The 22,981-nt window shown below is 37.0% G+C and overlaps 1 protein-coding gene across 4 annotated transcripts in view; it reads right to left on the bottom strand.

The window, feature by feature from the left end:
• TTC29 (tetratricopeptide repeat domain 29) overlaps positions 1–22,981 on the bottom strand; it is a 148,112-nt gene that overhangs the window by 15,894 nt on the left and 109,237 nt on the right. The gene's annotated exons all lie outside the window — the stretch shown is intronic.

The following is a 22,981-nucleotide window of genomic DNA, read 5'->3' as shown; positions in this document are numbered from 1 at the left end:
ACAGAAGATCAGCCAAAAAAAGAGCCACAAAGGATCACAAACTGGATTTTCAATTTCTTTTGAATCCCTGACCCCCCTTATTGGGTGACCAGGCAAAACTCTTAGAAGATGCAAATCTATCTTTCTTTGAGCGCTGATGTTACTGCTGATTGTACTGTTTCATTGCATTTATGTATTCCAAACTCTTTCTTTCTTTTCCTTTCTCTCAAATACACAGAGACTTGTAGGATAGTTTCACTGAACTATTCCCTCCATTTGTTTCCCCAGAGGTTCACATTGTTCCTCCAATATGTAATGCAGTGGTATTTGCCTAAATGAGCAGACAACTTAAAGCAATGTCCCTTGAGGAGTAAGTTTCTTCTTCCACTCCCAATTTGATGAAGATGTTATCTCTAAATTCAAATAGTGACATTGCTATCAAGCCAAATTTCATCTCTGATTATTGAACCAGTGCTATGAGGAAAGAATTAGGAGTGAAGTCCCTGTGGGAAAAGAAATTCAGAGAAAAGATGGAAGAAAACCCTGAAGACAGCAAAAATGTGAAAAGAATAATGAAGGAGGAAGAATGAAGAGCAGAAATAGTCATGAACAATACAGCACTTTTTCTCAAATGACTAATAAGACAATACAGTGAAGAACCAGTAAATCACTAAAAGTTTAGTTAACCCAGAAGGTTGTATTCTGATGCTGATTACTGTAGAAGCTTTCCCAGGACTTTTCAACATGCAAGAAGGTAGATACAGATGTCTCTAACATATAGCTCTTAATTAAAAGCAGAATCATGGCCTCTGTAATTTGACATGCCTGTCAGAAATTCCCTTGGATAGCACAGGAGTACGTAGCTGTTTTGCAGTCACTCTGTATCCTGCTCATTTGCCACTGACACAGAAACCTGTTCAGTGCTGCAGCCCAAGAGCATCAACTTGACACCCTCCCTGCACCTACAAATAGCTGATGACTACCTGGCTTTAAAATCAACTGTAATGTTAACTTGCACAGTGCCAAGATATTTGAAACAATTTTCTAAAATAAAAGAGCCAAAATATGTCAGGGTATAGGCACAAAAAATACAGCTTAGTCATTTGCTTTATTTTATGAGGACTGCACAAAGGTAACAGAGCACAGATTTCAGGTACCACATTTCCACAGATTATATTGTTTTCCAAACAGAATTTATTATTTCTATTTGTACCCTTCCAATAAAATAGTGGGAAGAAGCATAATTACATGCTTCTTTTTAATTAATTAATTAATTAATTTTTTTTAAAAACCCCGCACACTAGAGTTAAAAGAGTTCAAGGAATAAAAGATAACAGTAGATGGGTGAAATGTATTCTTGGGATGGTGGTCACTAAGGAAGACCTTCAGCAGAGACATACATCAACATCTTTATTTTCTAGGTAAGACAGAGGAACAGTCCCAAACTGAAACATCATTAGAGGAGAATTAGAACAAAGTCAGAAATGAATCAGTCAAGAAAGTGGTACTTGCTCAAGAGGTTTAAAGGACATACACATACCTATTGCTTAAATCAGCCTCAACACCAGAATAATAAAAAGTGTTAAACAAGACATTAATTAAAACCTATAATTTTCCCTGGGAGGAGAGACCCATAGAAATCTGATTCCATACTAGGCAAATTAGCTACTATTCTAACAAAAGATATAATGATAGATAAATGAATTAAAATGTTATAATGAAGAAAAGAAATCAAGATAGCTTTTGTAGAGTTCTCATGAGATTATTGTCATTTTGAGGAATGCATGAGGATATGGTTGAATATTACTTGGTTGATTAGATTCTCAGAATGCTTCAGATAGCTCCTCTGGATTAATAACTAGTTAAAGGTAGGAAATAAAGGTAAGAATAGATGGATTGATTTTCACTATGGAGACAGATCAGTGGTGAATTCAGCAGGGATCTAAGGCAGAATTTGTACAGTTCAACATTAAAAAAAACCAAACCACGAAATGTTAGTGAAGAGCAAAGTGACAGAATGTACTGCTGATAAAAAGCTACACGGCGTAATCAGTATAAAAACTTTAAAGAACTTCAAAAACCTTTTGTGACTGGGCAATAAAGCATTGGACAAAATTCAGTGTTGATAAACATGAATTAATACAGATGTGGAAAACAGTTCTTTATGTATCGGGAGATTGCAAGCTTCAGGTTGATAGAAAGATGACTGACCGTGGGATACGGAGATGTGTGTATTTTCATGAGCACCATGAAGAAGTGAGAAATGATAACTCACTACTTCTCACAGAGGAAAAGCTGAGGGGCCACAACTAACTGTAACACAGTGAGTTAAGGACAGATTCAAGGAAACTGTATTTTAGCTGTGAAATTCAGTGAGGTGCCTTGGCTGCCAAAATTATGCAACATTTAGAAATACGCTAGACAAGTTCACGAACAAGTACAGGAGTGCTTATTAAATATTGTGGGATCTACACTCAACAGCTTCTTCAAAAAGTTCCTTTCTTGCAGGTTGCTGAAGATGTGGAGAGAATACCAGACAGAAATATCGTTTCCAAATTTCCTGTTCTTAAATTTTTTCCTAATGTATTAGCCACTGCTAGATATATACCAGACTAGATAGGCCTTTGATCTAACTTACTGCTGTCATTTTTCCAGTATATCATGTTAATAGTAGAAAAGAAAGATCTCTAATAATGGAGATTAGAGAAGGGTTAACATAAAAAAACCTACATAGGAACTCTTTGAATTGTTCCCTGTATAAAATTAGACTCTGATAAACACTATTCCAGGGTTTTCATCACTCTTTAAATTTCCCATTTTTGGTCACTAAAACTCAATCTATTAAACTTTACGTTTCTGAGTGTTAATGCCCATTTTGCTCCCATTCAAAAGCTACTAACAAATCATGGTTTGTGAGCACTGAACTTTCCGAGATATGAAATGATAATTTTTACTTGCAAAAAGTAATAATCTGTAATAGTAAATAGTAATCTGTAAATAGTAATAATTCTATCTGTCATGCTAACATGAAGGTATTTAGACTGTTTTCCTAGGTTTTCTCAATCATAGAGCATAACAGCATTTCACAGAAAGACTGAACATTAAACTGTTATTCAACACTTTACCCAATAGCTAGATCCCTTTACTTCATATACTGAAATTGGGAGCACACTACTAGTTATTAAAAAACCCAGTACAAGCACTGATATTTAAAAACAGCAGTGCCATTTCCTAGAGCGAGTGGAGTTTACAGGCTAGTCTTCAGCTTGCAGATCATCTGCAACAGCCCTGTGGGAGGATAGTTTTTATAAATAAAATATTTGTGAACAGCAGTAGTCACAGCATTATTACAAAGTCCAGAAAAAAGATATCAAAGGGCACTGTTGCATGTGTTGAGCAACAAGTCTGCATTTTTTTTCCCTGAACAGTTGTATGCTTCTGTACCATACACAGAAAAAAAAGAATTTTTAAGGTAGTTTAAAATACAATGCAGGATACATTTCTTAAAATGTAGTGATATTACTTTTGTGTATACATGGAATTGTTTTTACCTACTGAATTAGTTATGATTGTTACCATCTTTACATATTTTGCATTTGACTGAGGATATATTCCAAAATCATTGCTTATGCCCTAACTCTCTTTTTCAGCAAAAGAGTGAAAGGCTAGGGCAAAGCTGGAGAAAACCTTTTAAAAACAAGGCAAAATCACCCTCAAATTTGGCAGACTTCAAGCCTTTGTGCACACACACTGGCCCTTGTTCAGGCTCCCTCATTTTTGGCAGAGCAACCTAAAGCAACTATGTCAGGAGCATGGAGAATGGTGATGGGTAAAGAAGTCTGAAGGAAAATGAATAAAGCTCTACTCTGTATCACCTTTTAACCGAGTTGCTGTAGGCAGCCGGAAAGTTGACAGTGTGAATCTATCTCCAGGCTTTCAATCATTATCTATCTGTTGTCGTCTTCTGTGAGGGACTTTATCTGCTAAAGAAGCATGGTCTGTGAAGCCATGAGAAATTGTACAGTAGTTTGCAACACACCTTGAGTCTTGCTACAATAACTTGGGAACTGCCTTGACTCCGCATTTCTGTGGGGTAAGCCTGATTCCTAAGTGTTTATTGTGGAAGTGCAGAGGGCTTAGGTAGGTACAGACTTCATGCTCTCTCTGTTAAATGAAATGATGAGGACTTTGGGATTTGGGTTATAATTGAGTGATGAAAAAGCTTTCTTGAGTATTGAACAGATCTTCTTGGGTATTGAACAGACTCAATTTATAGAAACATGTTTGAATGGTAATGCTAAATCATTTTTGGATAATATGCTTATAATACATTTATCATTTACAATGAAAAAAAAAGTGACAAACTAAAAACCTGCATAAATGTATGAAAACAAGTTCATCAAAATACATCACCCAGCATGAAGCATATGCCAGCAATGAGTCTGCCAGATTCAAAGGCATCAATACAGTGCGATACACAATCTTAGTTCTTGGTAAACAGAACATTACACTGATCTGATTAATGTGAAAAGCATGATGATCCAAGAGCATACATTGGGATTAAATATTACTACCAGACCTGCACATCATTCAGTAAAAATGGCAGGATTTTTAATCCTTTAAAGTACTGCTACTGCATCACAGTCCAGATTTTCAGAGATGCTATCACTGGGACAAATACAAATATCTGTATTGATCCTGCCATTTCCTCCCATGCAATGTCATTAGCTTCAATCAAAGACTCTGAAACGAAGCTGAGCCTCGATTTTGCGTGATCACCAAGCATAAATTTTATGGGTGGCAGTAATTTATGACAAAATGTTGCGGCAATCTCTGAAATTTTTAGGGCATCACAGCATGCAGATAGAAATTGTTGCAAGCCAATAGATTTGCTCACAGATTTGGATCAGATTTTGTCAAAGATCTCTGGATCACACAAAGTTATTGGTAGCAGTATTTAAAAAGAAAATATATTTTTCTTCTGATATACTAATATAAAAATGTTGGTTGGTTCTTAACAGTTCTTGTCCACAGCTGAGCATGGCGGCATTGGTCACAAAAGATTGGGCATTAATCTCTTAAAATGATGCAATTTTTATTTTATTTATTTATAGGAAATGCCTACCATAAGCTCACAAAAAAGAATCAGCCCCTGTTTTTGAGATTAATGTGAATGCTAGCAATGCTATCCTTGTGGCTTCAATGATGCATTTTTATAAAGCATAGTCACTGCTATGTCATTCTTCTAGCAATCACAGTATCTTTACTAGAAACCTGTTCAAGCAAGCTTCCAGTGCAGGTTTTGTTTCCTGCATATATTTCAGTGTTGAAATAGGAACTATGCAGCACATTCCTGGATTATATTATCTGAGTTGAGGGTGAAAGCCACCTTGTATTCCTTTGGGTAGGATGTGGGAGTTGGAGAAGACTTTAGCTGAGCATCATCCCTAAACATTTATTTTTTATTTATCTTTTTTTTAAACAGACTTGTGCCTGTTGTTCCCCTTTCACGTACTCTATCTTTGGTGTCGTATAGTATACATAATTTAAATAACCAGGGAATCTCTCTGGGCTCAAAACCACCTGCTGGCTTATATTAGCTAATTAATGGTGATTTATCCAAGTTACTAATTTGAGTGGAGCTGATTGCCTTTAGGAATTTTGAGGACGTTGTAAGAATTTTTATTATAATTATGCTTATTTGATAGGCAGTCCTCTTAAAATACTTTAAAAAAATGCCTGCCAGCTGATTTTCAGCTGTGCCAAATGAAAGACTTTGTGTTGTTTTCTACTTGAGATCATGTATTCAGGTAGTTTGTTTACTGTGCTACTCAATTTCATCTTTCTCTGCCTCCCTCTCATTTTCTGTTTTATATTAGGGTTTATTTGCCTAGCTTTGAAACAATGACTGCTTGAAAAATAGTACTGATCTGGAACCTGCAGAGCTTAATCATTTTCACAAAAACTAATATAGCAGATTCATTTTAGCCAAACTTCTCTGTCATGCTGACCTGATTCCCAGGGCCTGAAAGTGTGAATTTAATGGTGGTACAATGTCTGAGGTAAGAATATAATAGAAACCTCTCAGCAGTATATCTATTGGATCAGTGTAATTTCTTTTTTCTCTACTGGTCTCAATGTCTCTTAAGGCAATCTAGTCTGCAGACAGCAAAGGAGGCTAGCCTTCTCTTTTATTGTGATCCCAATGCTACTTATACTAAACAAAGAATAAGCTCCCTAGATAAGGTATACAGTAGACATCTGTTAAACACAGAATCCTAGAGGAAAAATTACCCTTAGAAAATTAAACTGTTCTTTTTCTGTGAATTTAGGAAGATACTACTATGAGGTCTATCCTGAAGCCAGAAAATAAAGTTATTACAATTTGGCTGTATTGCCATTGCTTTTTAACTTTAGGGGTGAGAAAGTTTCTCTCTTAATCATTTTCAGGTACTAAAAAGAGAATTATATACTGTGTTTTCTAGAAAGTAATGAGAACCTGGTGGTAGGTGCATTGGCTTCCGGCACACATTTGTACATGTAAATTTAATGGAACTAAACTAATTCACCAAATGGAAGTAACTGTTTCAGCGTATCTCATGCATGAGAAATTCTACTCTTGCTTTATCAACTCTTCCACAAATAATCATATTGTGCAAATTCTTTCTACAGAGACTCATATGATAAAGGGCACTTAGGATATGACCCAGCATAAGGGCATGTAGTGATCGGACAAGGGGGAATGGCTTTAAACTGAAAGAGGGTGGATTTAGATTAGCTATTAGGAATAAATTCTTTACGGTGAGGGTGGTGAGACACTGGAAAAGGTTAACCAGGGAAGCTGTGGCTGCCCCATCCCTGGCAGTGTTCAAGGCCAGGTTGGACGGGGCTTGGAGCAACCTGGTCTAGTGGAAGGTGTTCCTGCCTGTGGTAGGGGGGTTGGAACTGGATGACCTTTAAGGTCCCTTCCAACCCAAATCATTCTGTGGTTTTATGGTAAGTGTGCTCTCACAGATTCTTCTTTATACGAAGTGTTCTGACAAAGCCTTGTCTGCTACTGCTGAGTTGGGAGAAATTGTAGACAAGTTTCCTCAAAGTCTCAGTTAATTTTATATGAGAAATTATATAAAAGTTATTATTTGTAGAAAATGTCTTTAAAACTGGAGTGCTACACTTAGGCATTTAATGCTACATCTTTGACTGAATTCCAAGAAGTGCAAGATAATAGTGAGAAAAAAACAGTCCTGGAATATTTTTGATCAGAATCAATTTTACCTGAATTATTTTGGACAGGCACTTTTCTAGCATACTATTTAAAACCCCAGTCCCACCACCACACCCCCTCCCCCCATTTCATTCTTTTTGTAGGCTTCTTATAAGTAAAGTGTGTATTTCCATTGGGAGTAATGGGTAATCAACATCTCAAACTGCTTTAAATATTTAGGTATGGCTTTCACTGCCTAATTATAAATAGCCAATATTGAAGAGATCTGACCTTCAGTTTCAGCAAGGTTTTTATTGAATAATGAAAGATTAAGAGAAGCATTAATGAATAACTGTGCTTTTCTGTGGTTATTTAAGAAACAAGAAAAAAAAAGTAAAAAAGGAGAGGAAAAGTGAGTTCTTAACATTCCCAAATCAAATTAGTGGCAAAGGGGCAAATAAATACCTGTCTCACACTGGACAACCTTCAGTGCCTTATCCTTTCCAGATATTACTCCCTATGTGCATTTCTGACAGTCTCAGTCCTTCCTGGGTATCAAACATTGCTTAGTATGAAAATCAGACTCCATCATTTTTGTCCAAGTTAGGCTGTTCTTTATCATTAGGCTTTCCTCTCTGAATAGTGTTCAACGAAGTAAACCAGAGAAATTCAGAGTAATTTTTTCACTGTTCATTCATTAAAAATTATCTTACTGTTCAGCATAATGGGAGACAGGGAACAGAAGTGTTACAGTTCACATCTGTAGTTGAACTTGTTCACCTTCATCACAATAAAAGCTACAGAGCCTTTGCTGTCTTCTACAGCAGAATAACTAATGCTAGAATTATTTTTTTTACTAGAAAACCACACCTTTTTTGGCAGAGAAGACAAAGCCAACTCTCCCTCCAGTTTCTCTACAACCTTTGATCTCTTAGTTCCCCTTTCTCCTTCCCCTTGATGTTCTGGTCTCTCTGATCTTTGTTCATCACTACCATATATGTCTGTATAATCTCCCACTCGTAATAGCTTTAGGACAATCAGAACCTCATCCTTCATTTCTGGCAGATGTGCATTTCTTTGGAAATGAAAAGCTAAGTAATCCTGTGGTCTCATTTTAGACCAGTTTGTCAATGACGTTCTGCAGGACTTTTTGATTATGACTGCCCGAATTCAATGAGCAGGTCAGCGAATTATGTCTATGAGCACCAGATTTGCAAGATTGTGTAATAATGAAAAATACATAAAAGAAAATACAAGGGACTCTTTGTTGTGTCATGTCATATTTAAAGTATTGTCTGATTTAGCACACTCAATTGCTGCCCATGAGTATGTAAATTTTGCTTAATATGTTGATAACAAACACTGAGTTTAAATTTTCATTAACTTTCTGATATATTTACTTACTACGTCCAAAATAAAGGAAGCCTAATCATTCAGTAACTAATTGTTGAAGAGCATAAGTAGCTAAACTTGAAAAACATGATAAATGAAGTATTTGCCATCACCAAACAGTAAAGCAAGAAATGAAAGTATGAGTTATAAACATAGCCTCAAAATCTGCTGCACTGCACAGTCTGAAAGCAATTTATTGCGATATATATGGCATTGTGATATCTAGAAAATGAATACTTATTGATAGTCCTTATTTTTATCCTTATTTCAATTTCTCCCCCACAATAATGAATACACTGATCAAGTTAAATATTATTTAGCTGAAAAGCCACTGTTGAATGGAATGAAATGATCTTTGTGTCTCTAACCAACTCCTTCACAACTGGTAAAACCAAATTGAGCTTAAATTCAAATCTCTGAGAAAGAGATGAGCCAAACGGCCTATCTGTAGAATGTATTTTATTTAGGATCTATTCGCATTTAACACATCTAGGAGTGCCTGATATTTTGAACATACTATGCTCTTCAGAAATTAGCTGTGCAGCTTTGGACTCATTATTATTTTCAAAAAGAATTTCTTGTGAGAAAATACACTTTAACTCATAGGTACTGTCTTATGCAATGTACTTATTAAAAACAGCACATCCCTGTAGCCCAGAGGGCTGACAGCTTCCTCCAAAGCTGTACTGCTGCTCTGAGCTAACCTCCAGGGGCTACTCGAGAGTGATGCAGACTTCATCCCCTCCTACAGAGTCTGAACATTTCATACCTACAACAGTCTCAATCTCAGCTATCCTGAGAAATGCTATTCCTAAGGTGGCTACTGAACTTCACTTCTGGTAGAGAGGCAGTTTGGCTGAGCAGAGAAGAAAAAAAAAAATCACCTATCATTTTCAAAAGATTTCAAACAATTTTATGAAAGAATAAGAGCATGGATTCAGTGCAGCTGAGGGCTTTTTTCCTCCTGCTCAGACACAGGTAACATTTGTTTCCATTATATCACTCATCCGTGACTTTTTATCTCACATGATGAAAATATAACAAAGAAATAAAACTGCCAAACTCTAAGCCTTATGACTGAGACAGGGAATGCTCACAGACAGCACTGAAGAACAAAAAAGCACTGAACAAATTCAGTTCAAAAAGACTGATCATATCCTGAGGTAAAGCTAGGGCTTTTTTGTTGTTGTCTGTTAAAAGTGGCATAAAATCTTTAGAGATTTTTTTCTCCTAAGATGATATTTCTCTAGTTTACTAGATACACTGTTTTACTTTGCATGAACACCCTCTTTGACATAAAGTTCAGCCTCCAGGCTAGCATCACTTATCCCTGTTTCCAAAAATCCTCATATTTGATCATCACATTTATTAAGTCAGACTCTGAAACAGCTTCCATCGTTCTATAGCCCTTTTATCTTTCTCTTCCTCCTCTAAAATGTAAGCAATCAAATAGTTTAAAGGCTTATAAAAGAGTGGTGAAATAATAGATACAGATTAACCAGAAAGTATTGTACTCAATTATTTTCCAAATAGTTGTCTGAATTTCAAATCCATAAATACTTGTAATTTCTATAGGCCAAAAGACATGGAAAAATGCTCAGATATTTAATATTTTACAACTTACACCTCCCTCCCCGATTTTCTGTTTGCTCAGTTTACCTTCAAAAGTCCTAATTTCTTGGGTTATAGATCCTTTAATATTGAGTACAGGGAGAAAACACTGCAGACCCAACAGAACTTCTTTCAAATTCATCTTACTTGTTAGTTACCTATGTCTAAAGTTGAATTAACATGGAAACATTTTAAAATTGAAAAATAAATTTTAGTGAAAATCATGACTATGTCAGAAGACTTGGCAGCCAGAGAAACAATCTTGTGAGGGCACATAAAATGTTGAACAAGAAAACGTATCCCTTGGTGATATCAGCCAGTGAAAACAAGCATTTCAATTATAGCATGTGGTCATCTTTGGATGCTAATTACCAGAGGTTCTAAGACTCAAAAATGCATGTAACAAAACATTTTACCTTGAAGTAGCTTTAAAACAGTAATTATACAGTGCATTATTTGGAAAACATATCAAGGCAAGATTGACTTGCCCTTGGAGAAGCAGGAAAGTTTTTTAAAACAAAGTAAGAACAAGAAAGTAGGAAATAATCTCCACCCCAAATTCTTACTTGCAAGCTACTCTTGATCCTAAACACTAATACCTGCAAGCTACCCTCAATGCCTTTTAAACAGGATCTGTGAACCACTTTCCAGAGCAATTTGGATTGGAACCCCTCTTTGACACATGTCCCAATCATACAGGAATGCCATATTCAGGTTTTCATAAATAACTACATACAGAATAGGAGCTTCAGTATTCCTCACAATTCTAGTTTTGATTACAAAGGTCTCTTAGAAATCATTCAGTAATTTCACCACTTTCTCATATGGTGCAAGCTTTTCAGCATTGGCAGAAAAAACCCATGTACACCAACGTATGCACACATACATTTTGTTACAATCAAACAATTCATGTGAAAAAAAACCCAAACCAACAAAACCCCAAACCCTAAGAAATACACTGAATTGCTGCTAGACCCTCTACCCTCCCACACTTTCTAGCCAAAGCTGCCAACATTAGCCTTTAGGTTCTATGCAGAAAGGATGGTGATGGAACTGCATGCTGCTGCTCCCTTAAGATAAGCTTGTCAGATTTTGGGCATGCAGCCCAGGGAATAGCAAAGGAGGAGGTCACAAATTTAGAATATGTATGTTCTCTTCAATGCAATATTTGAATCTGAAAATGTCTGTACCTGAGGATAAAAAATCACAGAAAAGCAAAAAAAAACCTTGTCCTATGTAGCCAGCACATTCATGAAAGTGCCATTAATAGCAGCTTAATATGAGGTCATGCACATGGCTTAAGACCCAAGAGATAATGCTTTGGAAGGAGACAAAAGCTGAAAATGTAAAAGATTGAATTTACTACTTGTAGTAAATCCTGGTAGATTTAGTAGATCCTGTAGTAGATCCTGCCAGCCCAGAGCCTGATAATAGTATGAGATAAAATGGGCCTGGGCTAGAAAGTTGACAACGGAAAGTTGACACATGGTAATGCCTGTTCAAGCAGGATGAAAAGACTGGTTTGTTATTCTAGCCAGAGAGAGGAGAGACAGGCAATGGAAGGAGGGAGGAGTATGAACTGCAACTGTGAACTTTGCTCCCTAGAGGCAAAAGTGGATTTCATGCAGTCTTCTTAGCTTTCCCTCACATTAAACCTGAATACAAAGCTGATTCTAGGCTTTTCAAAAATAGGCAAAACTGAATATTGTTACCCTAAGAATCTATTGGATGAAAATTAATACTTTGGAAGCCTTGAAATGGTTTCTGCAGAGGAGCAGGGATAAGAGAAGAAAGAACTGGAGAGCTTCCATGGAAGAAAGGATGAGGGGATAATTTGGGGTAGGCAAGGAATATCTCTCTCTTACTATCCTTCAGTCAAGAAATATTTTGGAAAGCTATTTTGTAAAAAATATCAACATCTTAAAGCTGATGTCACAGATGGGCAAACTGAGGTACAAAGAAATTATTTTACCGAAACTTTCTTAGCAAATGAGTGTTTATTTTCAAATAAAATGCAAGTTTCTTTATTCTCAGAAAATAACAGATATATCTCCAGAATTACAGCATGTTTAGAATGCTGCTGTTTGTATGTTTGTATGTATGAACAAATATATATATGTGTATATAAATCACACTCATCCTAGTGCAACTCAAACCATTGAAACATGTGGACATATATATATATATGTATATAAAATGGACATCACACAGTCTGTTCCTCAAACTGCTATAAGTTTTTCCCAATGGCTAATCGGAAGCATTCTTCCAGTAACTGCACTTTTAGTTCAAGCTATCATGGACAAAGATGAAAGATCATTATTTATTTTCTCTCCCTCTTCAAATTATACATTTCTCAAATCTGCTATTGTGTCTTCCCTGTGTTTCTCATGTAGAATCAGAAGCTCAAAATCTATAATTAATCTTTTATTTTTGTCACAATTTTTAGATACTTTTCAATTTTTCTGAACTTTCTCCAGCTTGTCTGCATACTTCATAAAGCATGATATCCAGAACCACCTCGGTACTAAGTTGAGACCTTATCAGTGTCGAGTAGACGGAAGGATTACTTCACAAGTCATCATTTTTTCATATCCAACAAAATGTTTGCAGTTTTTACAACAGCTTGACACTGTTGATTCAGGTTCAATTTGTGCTTTACTGCAAGTCTAGATTTTTTCTTCCCCTCTCTGTACAATTGGTACTTGCTTCCTTTTTTTAACTCTGCACGTGTTTATTCTTGATTATATAAACTCACACACACACGCATTCATGCTGAGAACATTACATGTGTTTCGCAATTCCTCAAGATCTTTTGGAATTGTGATACCATGAAACAGAATGCTTATGCTCCTTCCCTAGTTTGTATTATCTGCAAATGCAATAAGCATACTCTCCATTCCAGCCTCCAGAGAAGGAATGAAAATACAAGACAGTACAGACTCAGATCCCTGCAGAAGCACATGCTAAACAGCCTTCCATTTCTAACAACAGCCACTGATAGCTTTTATCAGTCAGATTTTTTGTAATCATTATTCAGTCACTTAATAGTAGGTTCATGTAGTCCATGCTTCATTATTTGCTAATAAATATTGTGTATAATACTATGCCAAAAGCTTCAGACAGACTATAACATATATTCTCCTTATTTTAACTTCTTTACACAGAAGTCCTGTTGCCCTGTTAATTATCTTGGCTTTACACAATTAGTTTTGGCAAATCCATTTTGGCTGTCATGCACATCCTTGTTTTCTCCTAGGTCTCTGTTAAATATTTGATTCTATGTTCTGGTATTTTTCCAAGACAGGATCTTAAGTTGATCTTTCTGAAATTCCTTGGTGGCTCCTCCTCTTTCTCTTTCTAAAAGCAGGCATCAGGTTTGTCTTTTTCCACTACTCTGGAACCTGACTTGACCTCCGTCAGTTTTCAAAAATGGCTAATGACCTCAAGATTGTTCCAGCCAGTTTTTTAAGTGTTATAGGATGAAGTTTCTGAGGCCCATCTGATTTGAAGAGCTAACTTCTCTAAGTACTCTCTAGCCTACTTTCTGCTGCTCTAGCCTTAGATCTTGCTTTTTTTTTGTGGCAGATATAAACTCTGTTTGCCACATGATCCCAGATGACCTTTTTCAGTCAAGATTAAAGCAAAAAAAGCATTAAAGCACATTGGCCTCCTCTAGGTCATCTATTAAGAGTTTCTCCCCTCTGTTGTATAGCAGACTAGTACTCCCCTTGATCTTCCTCTGGTTAATAACGTACTAATAGTTTGCTATCCTTGATGTCCCTTGCTAACTGTATCTCTACCACAGCTACTCTTATTTTCTACTTTATCAGAACATGAATCTTTTCTCCTCTGCTACATGTTCTACTTTCTCCGTCATACTTCTCCATATATACAATTCTGTATGATCAAAAAAAAAAAAAATCAAACTCTGGTATATTGGTATACAAAAGATGTACTTTTTGTCTGTATCAACATACGCACCTGAAAAATGTCATGGTGTTATGAATTTTTCAGTATTAGGAGAAATAGAGGTGCTATATAAATAATGCTTTAACCATTTATTGATTGGTGTTTTAACAACATCTGACTCCGCTAAAATCACAACTAGATGACTGGAAACTCATTGCTTTATTTAAACTCTGTGTTGCAGCATTGACAATTTTGGAGACCTGAGTTTAGGGATAAAAATTGGTGCTGACAAGCAAATTAATTGGAAAGAACTGAAATTAAGCATATCTCAGTACTGGACTTTTGGCATGTGTCTCAGTACAGGTATTGAGAGGTGGTCTTAACAGAAACAGATCCTCTGGGGCCTGGCAACAGTGGGGGCACCATATGGGGTCTGTGGTCTCAGAAAATGCAAGAAAAAGGAGAGGGAAAACTCAGGAAGGTGGATGAGAAGGAAATGTTTTAAAGGAAGACGACTACCATGGCAAGAGAGAATAAGAGTGAGGGGGAGGACAAATATTTTGCTGCCTTTGGGGCTTGGAAGAGCTCCTAGTATCTTTGTCCCTCAATAAATGTGAAATTTATTACTAAAATCCCAGAAATTATTTGTTTCTTCTCCAAAATACATCTGAAAGAAAACAGTAAGAGGAATGAAGCAACCATAAAAGCTTAGCCTTTTAAAGCTTGTTTAAATCTTTCAGCTGAACTATATCTACAATAAGGGTCCAATCCTAACCCTTACTGCAGTGAAACTATTCATATGGGCAGAGATTACTCACACGAGTAAGAATCACAAATGTGTTTTCTAATGTGCTGATACTGAAAAAAAAAAAGTATTGATTTTTCTGCATGTTTAAAGGATGCAATGTGAAATAATACAAAAAAGGCTTTAAAAGTGATCTGTTTTCTGTTTATCTCAAGTTAGAGAGAAAACAAATTAAAAATTTGCAAACCAACAAGAATTTAACCTTGAAATGCCTCTGGTCATGAACTGTTTCAAGAAAGGAAAAACAAAATTAAAATGAAAACTGAGGATTACATTTTAAAATCAAGAAAAGAACAGCTTCTGTACAGAGGAAGTGTTTGCTTTGTACTCTGCACAGATGCTGTACAAGCAAAATTCACAGTATATTAATATAAACTGTCTGAAAAAAATTCGACCTGATTTCATAAGACCAGCAAAAACAAAACAAAGAGAAGCATGACGTTTATGGGCTTTTTTCTATAGTACTGCCATGCAAGCTGAGCTGTGGAACTGTGATGGAAATATTAGAGCTGTTGTGCCTGAAAAAACGCAGTGATCATTTCATTCTTCCTGTCTTTTAATGCTCCAGGGTTTTGGAGACGAATAGGAGCAATAAGTTCACTTTGCAGAATTAATGCTGTAATTCTTTATCATAAGAGCGGAGCATTACCTCAATCTGATTTTTCTACAAAATGGTTCAAAGTCTATTTTTAATGATGGCCCTAATTTGTTAACACCTTTTAAATTATTAATACCCTTTATATTCAAGTAGTTATTGCATGTCATAACAATGTATCTATGCAGGGAAATTTAATAGTATTTTCTGCATGTCAAGAAAAGGCTTGTTCTGCAAAATGCTATTAAAACTGATAATGAGCTAAATATTTGCCATAGCAAACACTGAAATTACTATATCAATCAACTTTGGGTTCTCTTATTCAATAAACAAAATTTAACCTATTAACTTTGCCTAATTTTAGGCAGGAAAATGCTTGTTTTCAGGCATATCTTGCCCTTGACTTCATATCTTTATCATCTGATAACTACATTTTCCTGGCCAATTAAGCCATTGTTTTGAATCAGATGTAGCAATAGAAGGCTTTATTCTGTCTTGAATGCAACTATATTACTAGATCCTGAATGCGATTTTCTCTGAGCAAATTTAGACTACATTATAAGGCACACATCTATCACAGGAAAACGATAAGCTATGTTCCTGAAGACACCTTTCACATTAAAGAAGAAGAAAAAAAAAGGATTTATAATAAGTCAAAAAGGTAAAATAAAACCTTATAATGCAAATCTCTTAACTCTTCAGTTTTCATTATCTCCTCAGATTTGTCTATGTGGCAGGATGTTTTTGCTAATATTTTTTTTTAAAATGACTCCAGAAATATAAAAACTGCAAGCAAGCATCACCACTGGCAGGCACACGAAGGAAAGAATCCTCTTTCATGAGCATCTAAAGCACAAATCCAAATGCTGATTGAATACCTTACACCCAATTCAGGGAAAAAAAAAAAGGCAGGTTCCACCTCTGAAGAGTACAAGCTGAAATGGCTTATTGCATAAGATGAGAGCCTTGCCTCAACACTGTCTGCTGGTGTGTGATGTTGCTGTTCACGCCTAAGTGCCTATATTCGCCCCCTCACTTTACTTTTGTCACAGCAAATTGTTGTGTGATCAAGAGGGATCAAAGTGCACCCTCTAGAGGCTAAATGCAACTTCTGGCAGGATTGCAAGTCACCCCTCACCCGAGGGCTGTATTTGGCCCTAGATCACCTCTTGTAAACAAAACAACCATAGGCGGTTGTGAGAGAGGTGTTAAAAATACTATTTTTGCATTGGTTTCTTGATGTAAAACGCTAGTAAGGAATGTTCTTTCACAAGTGTATCCTGCAAGGCATTGCTGTCTGGGATAATAAAACTGCACAAACAAAATGAAGAATAAGATTTTCTTATGCCTGCCTGCAATAAGGGCCACGTCTTGCTCATGCTGGACGACATCATGAAGCTCATAATAATTTCAAAGAAACACAGGGGAAGCAAAGGCAGGCAGGCTCCCCCAGGTTCGAGGAAAAGAGTTGTATATACTAATTCAATAGCTCGTCGTTCTTACTCAAAGCCAATCTCAATATAGAATATATCCAGTTAAATGATTCAGAGCCATTCCTGAACAGAAATTAACTGTGCTGTAAATGTCATTTGGGCTACTTGTAAAGGCTCATGCTTGTGAATCTTGTTCCTCAGCTAACAATGAAATGACTACTTCTTTTCTCATATTTCACGTCCTGCTATACCTCCCTGCTGCTAAATAAAGCACCCATGTGAAAGAATACCAATTTCATTTAATTAGGGGTAAGAACAGTATTAAGTTATTTTGTCTAGATAAATCATATGAAGAGTGGACCTGAAAGTACCAAAACCCCACTCAGAACAAAACTATTACATGGTAAATGTCTTACACTTGGCTTTCCAAGACAGTACTCTGTTCATTAAGAAACAATTTTCTATTAAAGATCTTATTTTTTGCACTGATTATTAAAAAAAGCTTTTTTTTTTTTTTTTTATGGATACCATGTATTGGTCATAAATACATGTAATGTCTTAAACTCTTTCATAGTTTTCTCTGGTTACCAAGGTAGACCAAATTTTCAGGTACAACTTTGCAATCATTCATGTATAAAATTGCATTTGATGTAATCAAATCTGAGTTTGTGTCAGGAATTTGTGTGTAAAAGCAGTTAAATTATAACAGCAATTCTGCCTCCCTTCCCCCCTCCCCAGCATAATAAAGCCAGGAAATTCTGAATTACCTTAAGGTTATATTTAAAAGAATCTCAGATTTACAAAACAGTTGCTGTTGATGGTTCAGAAGCAGTTACCTTGTAGTGACATGTAATATATATATAAAATGACCACTAGTGGCTGCAGTTTCAGTTAAAATTGATTTTAAAAGCCACACTTTGCTGTTTCAAGTATTTCTGCTTACAATACTGCTAACATGATAGGAAAAAAAGAAGGAAAGAGTGACTTTGCAACAGGGGAGTGTTGCTCACTTCTAGCTCATACCATGCCACCACAGAGAGATACAGCATCAGAGGTATGTCATCCAGAAGCATGTGCCATCAGCCAGGTATACCCATCCCTTCCAGGCATCTACTGAAATTGAGCCACTGTGGCTTCATCTGAGATTGTTCTATAGGCCAATTTTTTAAGTTATTATATTTGCTAATTATGGTTTGTTAATCTTACTTTTAGCATATAAAAAGTTGGCTAAAATCTCAAACTAGAGAAACAAAACTCTGTATAGCAAAGCAAATATGAAAGAACCTCATGGGTCTCGGGTAGATATGAAAATCAGGCAACTGCCAAACGTGTATACACATACTGTATATATATACATATAAATATGTATAAAAATAAAAATTTTGTGCAGTCAGGATGTACAGCCTGGAGAACTGCACCAAAATCAGTCAATGGAGGCAACTTTGGAATAAGGAAAGAACTATGAAGAGTCAGGATTACTTAAAAAAAACCCAAACTGAATATATTGGGGGTGTGCATGCAAATAATCCATTTTTTAATCAAAACTGTCATTTAAAATAGTAAGTAAAAACTAAAGTTGCAGCTCACTCTTTCAGCTAACACATATCATCTGCTAACACCTCAGAATCACAATTAAAACAACACTGACAGAGGGAAGCTTTTTTCTTCTGTTCCCAGGAATCTATAGATTACAATCCTTCAGTCTTCTAAGTAATGATTACTTCTGAAGCTCTTAAGCCCTTGTTTTATCCATGGAGACTGAGATTCTCAGGACATAGGAAACCTCAATCTGGACTAAATAAAATGCAACAGCCTCCTTAATATCTAGACCACAAAGTTCTGTGTACACAGAAATTATAAGGTTAGGAAAAAAACATTTTCCCCTTAACTAAATGTGACTGTTAACATTGGGCACGTGCAGGTCCCACACATGCATCCTTAGAGGCAAATACTTGGAAACATTTACAGCTAGAGAGGCATTGAAGATGCAATGATTATGAGAATTTGAACACAAAGCTTAAGTTTATGGAAATCAATAATGGACAACATATTTTAAGTCTGACAATGTTAATAGACAATTTTGTTCTTTCCATTAGAAACACTCCTCTCCCCAACATCCCCAAACACAGCGGCATCTCACAACATAAAGACCAAAACGGTACATGTCTTTGCAGTGCTCAGTGCACATCTAAGTAGGGGAAAAAAACCACCCTTATTCCCCAGCAAGGCTCCATCTATCAGTCTGAAGCATTCACAGCAGAGTGAGATGACTGAAATTGGTAGGAGAAAATCAAACACACCTCTATTTCATGTGAAAAAAATGTATGGAAGACCAACTAACTGCCTGGCCATACCTGCTTCTATAGGATACTCATTCTGTTCAACTGTGACAAAGCCTTTTTCCTGAAGCAATGTCTCCTTGAGCTGAATGCTTGCTGGATGCAGTTTGAGTGGGTTTTACTTTCTTACTTGATCTGTTTGGAGATTGATACTTTTTGTACTCTCTTCCTTTAGTTATAACTTCTGCAGAAGACAAATAGAGCCTCAGACTTTTTTCACGAATGAGCCCTATGCAAACATATAGCCTTGCCAGCTTCTGACTTAGAAGCTTCTCTGTAGGAAGCTAATAGAGGCTGCTATGGCTAGATCTTAGGACAGAAAGAGGAGTGACATTTAGAAAAGAATTTGACTTGAAAACCTGGACCTAGGAGGCTGTTGCAGATAAGACTATTAGAAGGGTCCCCAAGATCAGAAAAAACCCAAACCAAATCAAAACAAAATGCCTTAATTTGCCATGGGAGGGGAAAAAAATATGAAAAGGGAATAAAAGCATTTGATAAGGGCTCAAAAGATAAGCCATTTGTCTTGTAAATATTTCGATTTCTATTTAAGAAAGACTGGCAAAACAGGACTTAGTACAGTTTTATAAGAATTGAGGGTTGTGAAGGCACAGAGCAGTAGTGTAATCATATTTATTTGAGGATATGGATTCAATTACTGAACTCTGAACCTGGAGAAAAATCAGAGTCTGGTTTGTGAAGTATCAAAACATGCTGTCTAAAATGGATAAAGAGACTGTTCAGATCTCACACCTGGGTTTCTAGAAGCACCCTCAGTCATAAATAACAACCTAAAGCATTTCATTTGAGTTCAGTTGCACCTCTAGTAAGTGTATGATTGGATTAACTCAGTAAGATGAATTCAGAAATCTAGCTGCTTTCCTGCTTAAGAAACTTATGTAAGGAGAAGAGTCCTGAATTATGTAAGAGACTTTGAATAACAAAGCTTCCCAGCACTTAGAGAGACCATTTAAGAATTAGCAGCAACCCTTCCCCTGCATTGGTCTAGTTCTTGCTGATGAAGCCCTTGTTTTTCCTGCCCTTTTGGACCCAATACCAATCTACTATGCTCAGCTGAGTGGACTAGTCCTACTGGACAATATAACTGGAAAATAAATAAAAGGAAACAGGATCCTTGCATCTACTGTCTACCTTCTTCCAGAAGTCATGCTCATAAGAAGGAACTACATCCTGTCATATCGAATTAATAATTAAATAAGTAATCCTTATAACCATCCTTTTCAGAAATCACTATAAAATTTTCTTCTAAACCCCAGCACTTGTCATGTGACTTCTTCCCCCCAAGATTACTGCAAAGACGGAAGAAATGAATTTGAAGTCCTTATTGGATAGAATAGATGCGAGTCTGAATTACAGGCAATTTTAGACATAAAGGTAAAATGTTCTAGTCTTTTCCTGCATCATTTTAGCCTTTAGAATAGATTGTTCATGGGTGCTGTGTGTCCTGGGTTCAGCAGTAGCAGTCATGTTTGTTTTTTTTTTCTTTGTGCTAGCTGGTGCAGTGCTGTGTTTTGACTTCCAGCCTGAGAACAGTGTTGGTGAAGTCAATGTTTTCAGTTGTTGCTAAGTGATGTTTACCCTGACCAAGGACTTTGTGAGGCTCATGCTCTGCCAGGGAGGAGGGGAAGCCGGGAGGAAGCAGAGATGGGGCGCCTGACTCGGGCTAGCCAGGGAGGTATTCCATACCACAGCACGTCATGGCCGGGGTGGGGGGTGACTGGGAGTTACCCGGAAGGACACGGGGCTTCCGGGTGGAACTCGTCTTCTTGGCCGGTGGTATCGTATTCTCTTCCCTTGTTATTTTCCCTTATCATTGTTGTAGTTGATAGTTGCGGTGGTGATTTGTGTACATTGGTTGCTGGACTGTTCTTGTCTCAACCCGTGGGAGTTGCACTCTTTCGATCCTCCTCCCCGTTCCTCCGGGAGTGGGGGAGAACCCCGGTGGGGGAGGGGACACGGACCTTGATTGTTGTCAGCTTGGCACCACTCACTGGGAGTGAGTGAACAAGTTACCTGACTGGGTTTAAACCATGACACTGTGGAAGTTCCATTGCCAGATATTTTTTAAGAACAGGCAAGACAAACTTCTCTTAGAAATGACATAAATACAATTACTTCTAAGTTGGGGCTGGAGAAGATGATTTCTTAAACTCCCTTTCATTACTATTTTTCTATGATCCTATGTTTATTGTCCTGGTTCATTATATTCCAGTTCTGGAAAAGAGTAGAGTTTATGCTGCCAAGATGATTTGGGTATCTTCAAATTAACCCCACAGGCTTTTGCACTGAGAAAGACTGCCAACTGCTCTTCACGTTTTCCCTAGCCTGCCTATGATCCTTCTAACTGGCATCTAGTCAAAGTAAGATTGAACTTGTACACGTATGTGTTTAAATGAATCGAAGTCCTATAGTTTATAGAAACAAATGTTATAAACTTATTATTCTAAGCAGCAGATTGTGTTTATGTGGAATCTGAATATATCTGCTTTGATTGTCCTATCCAAGCATCTCTAAGTAAACAAAACCTCTGTCTCCATGCCTGATCACATTCAACTCCTACGTCCTAGGTAACTACATCATCACAAGTGGTGAAGATTCCAGCTTTCTCCATCAGAAGACAATTATTTCTTCTTTACAGACTATATTGAGGATAGGTCTTTCTCCAAGATTGTCATTAAAACACACCCAGGGAGCGCACACAAAGAAGGTGGCTTAAAGGTGCTTTATAATATTACAAAACAAATGAATTGAGCAAAATTTAAAGATAATTATGCTAATAAGCTTAAAATATACAACTGGAAAGAGGCAACAAAGTAGCAACTTGTTATTTGGTTTTCAATATGAAAACATGCAAAACATTTGTCAGCCTTATTGATTACACTTAGCTTTAACTGTTCTTACTCAGCTGTAGGTAAGCTGTTAAATGATTAGAGCCCCAAGTAGTAGCTAAGTTATTGCACATACATAATGCCTAACTGTCCTGGGTTTAGCAGTAGCAGTCATTTTTTCTCCTTCTGAGTAGCTGGTTCAGTGCTGTGTTTTTGACTTCCGGCCTGGGAACGGTGCTGATAACACCGATATTTTTAGTTACCTTTCAAATGTTTTAGTTTGGCCAAGGACTTTGTGAGCCTCATGCTCTGCCAGGGAGGAGGGGAAGCCGGGAGGAAGCAGAGACAGGACACCTGACCCAAACTGACCAAAGAGGTATTCCATACCACAGCATGTCATGCCCAGGATGTAACTGAGAGTTACCCGGAAGGGCTGGGGGACTGCGGGGCTGGATGAGGTATCAGTTGGTGCTTGGTCGGGCTGGGGGGGGGGGGGGGGCTGGTGCTGAGGTCTTCTATTCTCTTCCCTTGTTATTTCCTTTATCATTATTATTATTGGTGGTAGCAGTAGTGATCTCTGTTATACCTTAGTTACTAAACTGTTCTTATCTCAACCCGTGGGAGTTGCATTCTTTTCGATTCTCCTCTCCATCCCTTCGGAAGTAGGGGGAGGGAAAGAAGGGGCGGAGTGAGTGAACAAGTTGCCTGCCTGGTTTTAAACCACGACACTAACTCAAGGGTTCAAGGCTCAGCTAGACAGATTAAAAGCACGTTATACAATTCTATATATAAGAAGAACTTTAGCAATCAGCATCTGAAGAAATGCCATACTGCAGATGCCACAATACTGTTATGACAATGAACA

Source organism: Pezoporus flaviventris, unplaced genomic scaffold, assembly GCF_033815535.1.
Source record: "Pezoporus flaviventris isolate CSIRO_AGI_PZ_B2104156 unplaced genomic scaffold, CSIRO_AGI_Pfla_v1 ptg000002l, whole genome shotgun sequence".
Lineage (NCBI taxonomy): Eukaryota > Metazoa > Chordata > Aves > Psittaciformes > Psittacidae > Pezoporus > Pezoporus flaviventris.
This window is presented reverse-complemented; position numbering and strand designations above follow the sequence as displayed.